Raw genomic sequence first — 10,278 nt, forward strand, 5'->3', positions numbered from 1 at the left:
CTCTTCCTTCCTTCCTTCCTTTCTTTCCTCCTTCCTTCCTTCTTTCCTTCCTTCCTTCCCTCCCTCCCTCCTTCTTTCCTTCCTCCTGCCCTCCCTTCCTTCTTCCAGTTAAAGACTTTTCTTGGGCAAACAGCAGCTAACAAAATAGACAAGGACTACGTCCTCATAAAGCTATGGTAAAAGGTTGACTTTAAACTAATTTTTAAAATGGTGACATCTACCATTTTACCTCCTTCTGTTTTTCCTATTCTTCACTGTTTTAGGGCTAAAGTAAAATACTGCCTGCTGAGATTGTAAAGTTGAAGAAGCATGAGCTACAGAATAAAAAACCTGATTGAAATTCCAGCTGAACCACTTATGACCTATTGGACCTTCAGCAATTTACTTAACCCACAAGAAGCTTTTTTTCTTCATGTGGCCAGATGGCCAGTGGTCCATTCACAAATGGATGCATCCCCTTTTCATTCTTCTTAATTTCCTCTCTTGTACTTTCTTAAATAAGCTACCCCAGATTTGCTGTTGATTTTGCATGAAGTCATCTCTCTTCTTGGCATATAGATACTCATTGACCTAATGACTCCAGTTCTTCATTTAGTAAAATTGAAGATTTTGCTGGATTTAGTAAAATCTTACTGAAAATAGTATATGTACAGAAAAGGACACAACTCACAAATATACAGCTTAAAGGATTTTCACAAACTGATCAAACTCATGTAACCAATATCTATATCATGAAATTGAATATTATTAGCATCCCAGAAGCCCCTGTTCCCTTTTCGGGTCACCACAACCAAAAGATTAACTACCATCTTTATTTCTAACACCAATAAGAACACTGTGGGGATTCTTACTTAGGGCTTCTTTTATTAAATTTCACATTTAAAAGATAAATTGGGGAAGCTGGGTGGCTCAGTTGTTTAAGCATCCAACTTCATTCAGCTCAGGTCATGATCTCACAGTTCATGAGTTCAAGTCCCATGTCGGGCTCTGCTGACAGGTCAGAGCCTGGAGCCTGCTTCTGATTCTGTGTCTCTTTCCTTCTCTGTCCCTCCCCTACTCATACTCTTTCTCTTTCTCTCTCAAAAATAAACATTAAAAAAATAAATAAAATATAATGTTCACTACAGTGTCCCTTTCTATTCTCAGTGCTGTATAATATTCTACCATGTAAATATGTCACAATTTCTTTATCCATCCCTCTGTGGATGAATATTTAGATCATTCCAGTTTGGGATGATGATAAATAGTGCTGCTGTAAATATCCTTGCACAAGATTTTTTGTTAACACAAGTACAATTTTCTTTTGGATACCTAGGACTAGAATTACTGGGTCGCAATAATGAAAATATTCAATGTTGCCCAATACTGCCATGTTCCCAAAACGGTTGCAAAAAGGTATACTCTCACCGACAGTATACAGAGTTCCTATTGCTCTACATGTTCTCTAGCCATTGTTTCCATCAATTCTTATCATCGTTCCTATCAGTTAGTTCCTACTAATATTGTCATTATACAACATTTTTTTGAAATGTTCTTTTTCATTTAAACCATCCTGGTAAATGTACAGTGATATTGTATTGTGATCTTGATTTTCATTTCCCTGATGACTACTGGAAGTGAGCAACTTTTCATAAGTTTTTTGGTCTTTGGATATATTCTTTTTATACAATTCCTATTCAGGTGTTTTGCCCATGCTTTGCTTTTGTCTGTCTTTTACTTCTTGACCCTAGAAGTCCTTTATATATTCTGTAGTGTCTTTGTAAGCATATGTATGGCAAATTTCTCTCACTCTGTGGCTTGCCTTTGGTTTGAGTCTTTTGGTTCTCTTTTGAATATTGTGGGAACAATAAAGTTGAATCATGCCTCCACAACTTAGCTGTGAAAATTCAGGTGAATTAACTAACCTCTCTGAACCTCAGTTTCCCATCTATAAATGGGAATAATGACCCCCTCCCACCCAGCCTATATCATATTGTCATTGGGACGAACAAATGAGATACTATATATGCAATAGCCTGAGAATTTATATGATGTCCAGGTAAGAACTATGACTATGGTTTATAAGTATTAAAAATAACTTCTACTACTATTAGTCATAATTAAGTTGTCACCAGAGAAAGAAATAATTTATATGCTGGGTAGAAAAAATACATTTAGTACAAATTATCTATGAGGCTGATATCTTTGGTTCATGTCCATGGGATAAAGAACTTTTAGTTATACATCCTACACAGAAAATAAATCTTGTTAAGACTCAAGTAATGCTCCCAGATGTGAGCCTCAGCATTCACATAATGAAAATTTTAGGAACCTGCCATTTAACACACTTTATTTCTTGTTGTCTGTAAGTTCCCTTGCTTTTGAGTGGATACATCCAATCAGGCAAAGGTCTTCCCCATGAAAGTAGTACCACTTCTCAGAAATCTGGGCTTATTAACAGATGTGTTTTCCATATATTTTATTTCTTCACACCACAGGGCAACTGGCTTTTGTTGAGAACTTAGTGATTTGAGGGTTGTAGGGGATATAAGAAATGTGGACTAATAGAAAGTCAGATGCTGACGAATTGATATCATCTCATCCTACCTCCTAATTCTACACTTGGGGGAAGAGGTTTAGAGAGATAAAGTTACTTATCTAAAGATGTACATGGAGTAAAAACCAAAAGCCTAGAATTTTACTTTACAAACTGTGAGTTCTGTAGGGCAGGGACTTGTGTCTGTTCTGTTCATTGTCATAGCATGTAGTACCACAGGCACAATGCCTAACAGCCTTGATGCCACTTCCCAAACATGCGAAACTCATTCCTATCCTCAAAGACTAACTAAATAGAAGAGGCTGAACACTTGAAAAAATTATAGAATAACACAAACAAATAATTGATTGTTTAGGAAGTACACACAGCTGGGAAAACTTGTACAAATAATTAATTGTGGGATACTTTTCATGTTCCTCAGAGAATCCTTCCAAAACCACCCACACCCTAAAACAGAGTTAATCTGTGTTCTCATAGAAACATGTGCTTAATTCTATTGTAGCTGCATTGACTGTATTACCTCTTGTTATAGATAGCTATTCATGTATTTTAATACACTACACTCCACCTAACACAGATCTTGGTACCTAGTAAATGATCTATAAATCACTGCTCTATGAGTGACTCGACCAACAAATAGTTAATGATATCCTACTCTAGTATCTCAACTTATTTTCCCAATGCTGTCATCAGGGTGTTGAGATCCCTGAAGCTGCAGGTCAAGTAAGTAGGTTGTCTGCAAAGGGGTGGGGGGGAGATACATATATACATTTTTTTTCTATTTCTAGGAACTCGTAAGTTATAATATGAAAAAAACCCCACAGACTATAAGAAACTATTTGATAAAGGGTAACAGCCATCTCAACTCAGTTTTCATTTCTTCTCTACATATTCATTCATCCATTCATTCATAAACTCCATCTTTCAATTAAAGAACGATTCTTACGTAAAGAGTGGCTATCAAGAGCAATTTTTGTCTCTCAGGGGAGATTTACCAACATCTGCAGGCATTTTTGGTTTTTACAACTTAAAAAGGGATATTGCTATGGACACCTAGTAGGTAGAGGCCAGGGTGTTGCTAAACATGCAAAACAAAAACAAAAAGAGAAGAAAAGAAAAAACACAATGCAGACCCCACAGCAAAGACTTTTACAGCCCAAAATATCAGGAGTGTCAAGTTGAGAAACTCTGCTATACATCTAGTGTAGCTAAAATGTTGCCCATTGGCCTGTGTTACCCAGGAGAAACCTGAATTAATTTAATTAAGAGAAAGCATTGGCTTCTTCCATGGGCAAAAAGTATGCAATTATGCATCTCTCCTTCTCTAAGCTTTGCAGTGGATGAATCAAACAGTTTTGTTCATTGGTGGACAATCACTGGCCATTCCAATCTAACTGAGAGATTATCTTAAAAATTTGAATCATTTAGGTCATTCAATAATTAATTACTGTACGCCTTATAGCAGCCAACACTGTATTGTATGAAAAAAGACGGTAAAAGAGAAACAATTCACATTGAATTACTACCCTATTTTTCAAAGCATCTTTATTAGGTGGCCTCTTTACTATGTGATGACTTCCCTTTACGGTAAAGAAGATAGGAATTATTGGCCCAATCTGACAGAGAAGAAACTAAGGCAAAGGAAAACATATAGAGCCTCTGTCTGACTAGCTCCCTATGTTAGTCTGTGAGGGCTGCTACAACAAAATACCACAGACTAAGTGCCTTATAAACAACAGAAATATATTTCTCATAGTTCTGGAAGCTGGGGAATCCAAGATCAAGGTGCTGGCAGATTTGGTGACTGGTGAGGGCCCTGCTTCCTGGCTCCATCTTTCACTATCTCCCAATATGGTAGAAAGGGTGAGGGAGCTTTCGGAGGTCTCTTTTCTAAGGGCACTAAGACACTCACAGAGGCTTCACCCTCACGACCTCATCCACATTGACGGTTAGAATTTCAACACAAGAATTTTGGGGAGACACAAACATTCAGTCCATGACACTATTCCTCAGACACCTCTTTGGTAAGACCTGTTGTCACAATCAGGATCAAGAAGCTCAACTAAACTGATAATCCTCAAAGGTTCTCCCTACCTGGACAAAGTCAATGCTCCCATTAAGTGCACCCCAGAGTAGTTGAACTAGTTCCTGCCTATGCCATCTTAGACAATGTTATCATTTAGGGGCACCTGAGTGGCTCAAGCATCCGACTCTTGATTTCGGCTCAGGTTCATGAGTTCAAGCCCTGCATTGGGCTCTGTGCTAACAGTGGAGAGCTGCTTGGGATTCTGTCTCCTTCTCTCTCTGCCTCTTCCCCACTTGCTCTCTCTCTTTCTCTCTCTCAGAATAAACAAACATTAAAAAAAGAAATTGTTATCATTTAAAATAAATAAATACAAAACTAAAACAATAATGCACATTCTTTTTCTCATTCTTGGACTTCAGGAGGAAAAAAAAGTCAGGTTTTATTTTTCTGAATTTACTGAAGAAACTCGGCTCCTAGAAGTTAGATGATTTGCCTGAGGTCACATGCAGTGTTCTGACTGCATGACTAGGTCTTTTTCCATTTTCCTATTGTCACTTTTGTCCCAGAACTCTCTACTCTTTTTAAATCATCATCACTACTCCCCCCCCCCCAAACCCTCCACCTTAATTCTCTCTGGCAGGGGGCCGGAGAGGAAGCTGTTAAATGGAAGCACAAAACTCAGGGAAGCATGGCACCTCCAGGGATATTTTCGTGACTCACTAAAATAACTGGGTGCATCCTCTGGGAAACAGAGTCAGGGTAAAAAAACGTGGGAAGATCTTCTCCTTCCTCTGAACTGATGGTACGACATTCTCTGACTGACATTCTCAGATTCCCATGGGGAGATTAAAGCTCTTTGTCTTTCAAGTATGGAACTCTGAGCTGAAAGACATCTTTATCATTTCCGAGAAAATGGGATCACTAAGACCAAGTAACAGTCTTTACCAAGATGCACAACTGAGCCAAGATAATGTCCCCTACAGAGGAGGCCCACAGATTCCAGACCTGGCTGTGGTCAAGTGGACCAGACACACTGAATTCCAGTCATTGCCTCTGCTGTGGCAGACCACCCTTATTATAGTTCTAACCATTTTTATCAGCCTCAACTGGAATTTGATATATGAGACATATATAATTTCACAATAAATTTGTATTTTGTATTGAGTCACTTGTACTAACATATATTCCATAATGGGGTTTTTGGAATACAGAATACTAACAAGTAGAGCCATGCCCATTGGTCCAAGGTAATTTCTGAAACCGGAGCACAATTAAACTCATATAGTTTGGAAGGCAGTGTGTTATCAGTAACACTACTGTGTCTATGAAGCAAGGTGATTTTACAAGGTGAATTTATAATCCATATAATATCAACAATAACTGACAGAGCTCTACAAAATTATAATAGTACTAGAGAGAGAAGAAGAAGACACAATTTCCCCCCTTATGAGACAACTAACGATTAATTGCCATTAAAGCTATCAATTCAACCACTTAACTTGTACAGTGCTATACGTAAGAAATATAAAGAAGAATCTGAGAAGCAATCCCTCTCCTTAAAGAGGAACAGATACATTCCTAAATAATTGCATACCATGGTGATAATGCCGCAGTAGTTGTTTGCACGATGTGCTGTGTTGGCACAAATGTGGGAATGACCGATTCTGCATGGGGTCAAGAAATTTTGAGAAGAAATCCCACAAATGTTTGAGGCTGTCGTGATGACCAGGAGAATCAGCCTCAGTCCTTTCAAATGGTCTTCTTAACCCAGACTCAATGACCAGTGGTGGATTCAGTGACCACACAGATACACAGACTTCTCTAAGTGCCTGCCCCTTCTGGTACTAGGTTGGTTTCATGGGGTGAGTTTCCTTTAGGGCTATTGCATTCATTCTCTCCAGCCATGTCATAAACTGAGGTCAGGAAGCTCGTCCAGAAAGTGACTAAGTCAAACTCTTAGGTCTTACAAAATTTTCACAAAGAGGAGAGATCATTCCATGTGTGTGCTGAGGCAGATTTCATCCAAATGGAGACAATGACCAAAAACATTACTACTCAGACTCTGCTCCTTCCAGCACAGCTGAGCAAGAGTTTTCTGACATTTAGTCTTTTAACCATAAATGAGCATTATTTCATTTAAATGCTCAAGAATCAAATAAAATGATGTGGCCTTAAACAGTACATTTTTGGTCTCTGGGTTCTCAGGATCAGTCAGTTAATACTCCTCAATATTCCATGATCCATCAATAAATAGAGAAGGTCTTAACATTAGGCACTGGGGAATCAATAATAAATGAACCATGATCTCTATCTTCATTGTACAGTCCAGAGAAGAGACAGATATCAAAACATGCAATTAAAAATTTGATTCTAGGGGGTACCCAGAAGGGAGCCCAGTAGAACACACAGGCCCTGCACCCTCAGGCCCAGGTCTTGGGGAGCGTGGGGCTCACTGAGTTCCATCATCTTTGAGCCATAGGGTCAAGGCAGGTGTCAGTGCAAGGACCTAGAAAGTTCCAACCTATGGTTGTGGGAGGAAACCCGTCCGGAAGCCTGCCCCAGCCATGGACTGGGTCCATGGCTGCAGTCTTTGGAAGCTCCAGTGGCCTGTGCTGGAGGCTGTGGGCTATGGGACTCCCATCTAGAAGCCTGAACACATCATTCAGTGATAGTGACTCAGACTGGGATTGGAGAAGCTTTCTCTACCCACTTCTACCCTATGACTACCTTGACTTGGCTGTCTTCTCCACGTTGTGCTGTTTTTGGCCTGTGGGCATCACTGCCTGCTGCCTGGCCCAGAAGCATTTACCACCATTTAACAAACACTGATTTCCTTTGCCCATAACCCCATTGCTCCTTGAACCTGGGACCTGGGTGTCATTCACTGCTGAGTCTCTAGCACCTAGCAGGACCTGTGCACCAGACAAGACTTCATGTCAGGAGGGAGGAAGGGATCTGGCATTTGCCCCATCTCCAAGCTGGGACTTCAGCATGATATAGAGTCCCTTGGTGGTGGACATCAGTAGCTTCCATTCCATGCTGTCAAGTGCAAAGAAGCAGGTACTATGGCTGTGATAGCTGCGGATGTTGTGGGCTCCAGACTTCAACTGCCAGGGCAATGCCAGGACACCTCATGTGCAGCTAAAACCAACTGTGACAGTGTCTCCCAATGGCACACAGTGAGAGCTCTCTACAGGCATCTAGTCTCTGGGTATCACTCTTCTTCCTGTTTGCTCCTTCAGCTCTTCCAACACTGCCATAGCCAGTGTCCTGAAGTAAATTCCCAGTCTGAAATACCTCCCCCCCCCCACAAAATCTGATTCCAGAGTGTTAATGGGATCTCAGAAAGGGGACAAACTGCAGGTGCTGGTGAGGTGGGAGTTGGAGGGAAGACTTTCAGGATAAGACTTTCAGGATAACCTTATTCTTAGAATAAAAGGTAGGGGAGAGCTAAGCAGAAAGGGGCCATTCCAAGGAAGGAAGTAGTGAAAACAGAGCAGGGTGCAGTTAGGATCTTAAGGAAGCTCAGAACAGAGGGGGCATGGCAGGGAAGACAAGTTCCAGGGTGAAGAGGGACAACACTGGTATATACCAGTCAGGTTACATAAGCTCACACTTACACTGAAAGCAGCAACAATCCAAAGGTTTTTAAGAGGGTAAAAAGTGTGTGTGTGTGTGTGTGTGTGTGTGTGTGTGTGTGTGTGTTTTAAAGAGTGTCCCAAAAGCTGCGTGGAGAGTGGGTGAGAGGGAGTCAAGATTGAAGGTGGAAACCAGCCAAAAAGCTGTTTCTGATCCAGACAGGAAATGATAAGAGTCCTCAAATTTGTTTAAAATGGCAGAGGAACAGGGGTGCCTGGGTGGTCCAGTTGGTTAGTGTCCGACTCTGGATTTCGGCTTAGGTCATGATCTCACTGTTCATGAGGTCAAGCCCCGTGTCAGGCTCTGCGTTGACAATGCAGAGCCTGCTTGGGATTCTCTCTCTCTCTCTCTCTCTGTCTCTCTCTCTCTCTGTCTCTCCCCTTCTCTGCCCCTCCCCCACTCATTCTCTCTCTCTCGCTCTCTCTTTCAAAATAAATAAACATTAAAAAATTTAAATGGCAGAGAAACAGTTTCTCTGAAACCAGAAAAATCAGAGAAACATAATTAGTATATTGAAGAATCTCCAAGCGCTTGGAAACAAGGGATAGTTGGTTGGCTGACGGAGCTGAGGAAAGAGAGGAATCAAGCCTGGTACCAAAGTTCAGAGCTTGGAAGCTGGGTAGGTCCTGGCCCTGTTTATTAAGAATGGGACTGCTTCTGGGGCGCCTGGGTGGCTTAGTCGGTTGAGCGTCTGACTTTCGCTTAGGTCATGATCTCGCGGTTCGTGGGTTCGAGCCCCGCGTCAGGCTCTGTGCTGACTGCCAGCTCAGAGCCTGGAGCCTGTTTCAGTCTGTGACTCCTTCTCTCTCTGACCCTCCCCTGCTCACGCTGTCTCTCTCTCTCTCCTAGAAATAAATAAAACATTAAAAAAAAAAAAAAAAAGAATGGGACTGCTTCTAAGAAGTACACTAACTCTCCCGGGAAGACCATTTGGAGAAGCCCTGAGGGCACGGGCACAGGGAATCAGCTGAGGGCAGGCTCCCAGCAGTCTGCCAGGGCGGCACAGACGTGAGTGAAGCTGTCTTGAATCCCACGGACATGCCCTGATGTCATCTGAACACCGCTAAGCAGCCCACCCCACGAGGAGGACCACCTCCCAGCCAAGCGTGCCAGGAGTCAATAAAATGTTGCTTCGAGTCAAAATAACTCTAAAATGAAGAGGAATAATTTTTTAATAGTATTTGTTTCTTCAGGGGCACCTGGGTGGCTCAGTAGGTTAAGCATCTGACTTTGGCTCAGGTCACGATCTCACAGTTCATGAGTTTGAGCCCCATCTATGCTGACAGTTCAGAGCCTGATGCCTGGCTCGGATTCTGTGTCTCCCTCTCTCTCTGTCCCTCTCCCACTTGTGCTCTATCTCTGTCTCTCTCAAAAATAAATAAATAAATTTTAAAAAAAAGAGTCAATAAACTATTGTTTCAAGTAAAAATATAATTAAAAAAAGAAAAGCAATACTTCTTTTTTAATAGTTTTTGTTTTATCCTATTTGCAGCACCCATATGAAATAAGTGACAATTTGTGGCTTTCTAGAACCAGAGTTCTGGACCTCGCTTTTTACCTTATCTGAAGTCACCCGGTTTAGTATGTTCCTTCCTGACGGGGAGGAGTCAGACATGAAAGGTCCCATATGATATGACTCTGTTTATATGAAATCCCAGGAAACATTAGTCCAAAGAAACAGGGAGCAGATGGGTGGTTTCCAGGGTCTCAGGGGAGGAGAGGATGACAAGCCACTGCTTTATGGCTCCAGAGTTTTATTTCGGAGGGCAACAGTATTTGCAACTACACAGAGATGGTAGCAACACAATAATGTGAACGTGCAAAATACCACTGAATTGTTCCCTTTAAAATAGTTAATTTTACATAAACGGGTTTCACCTCAATAAAAGTGAACGTTGGGGGGCGGCGCCTGGGTGGCTCAGTTGGTTGGGCGACTGACTTCGGTTCAGGTCATGATCTCATGGTTTGTGGGTTTGAGCCTGGCATCGGGCTCTGTGCTGACAGCTCAGAGCCTGGAGCCTGCTTCAGATTCTGTGTTTCCCTCTCTCTCTGACCCTCCCCTGATCATGCTGTCTCC

General features: G+C 41.6%; 1 long non-coding RNA gene across 1 annotated transcript in view; it reads left to right on the top strand.

The window, feature by feature from the left end:
* LOC120240880 overlaps positions 1 to 354 on the top strand; it is an 11,332-nt gene extending 10,978 nt beyond the window's left edge. Inside the window, exon 2 of the long non-coding RNA XR_005530762.1 lies at positions 264 to 354. This is a non-coding gene — a long non-coding RNA (uncharacterized LOC120240880). The remainder of the gene's footprint in view (positions 1 to 263) is intronic.
* The last annotated feature ends 9,924 nt before the right edge of the window (positions 355 to 10,278 follow it).

The sequence above is a fragment of the Hyaena hyaena genome, unplaced genomic scaffold, assembly GCF_003009895.1.
Source record: "Hyaena hyaena isolate Hyena2069 unplaced genomic scaffold, ASM300989v1 scaffold_268, whole genome shotgun sequence".
NCBI lineage: Eukaryota > Metazoa > Chordata > Mammalia > Carnivora > Hyaenidae > Hyaena > Hyaena hyaena.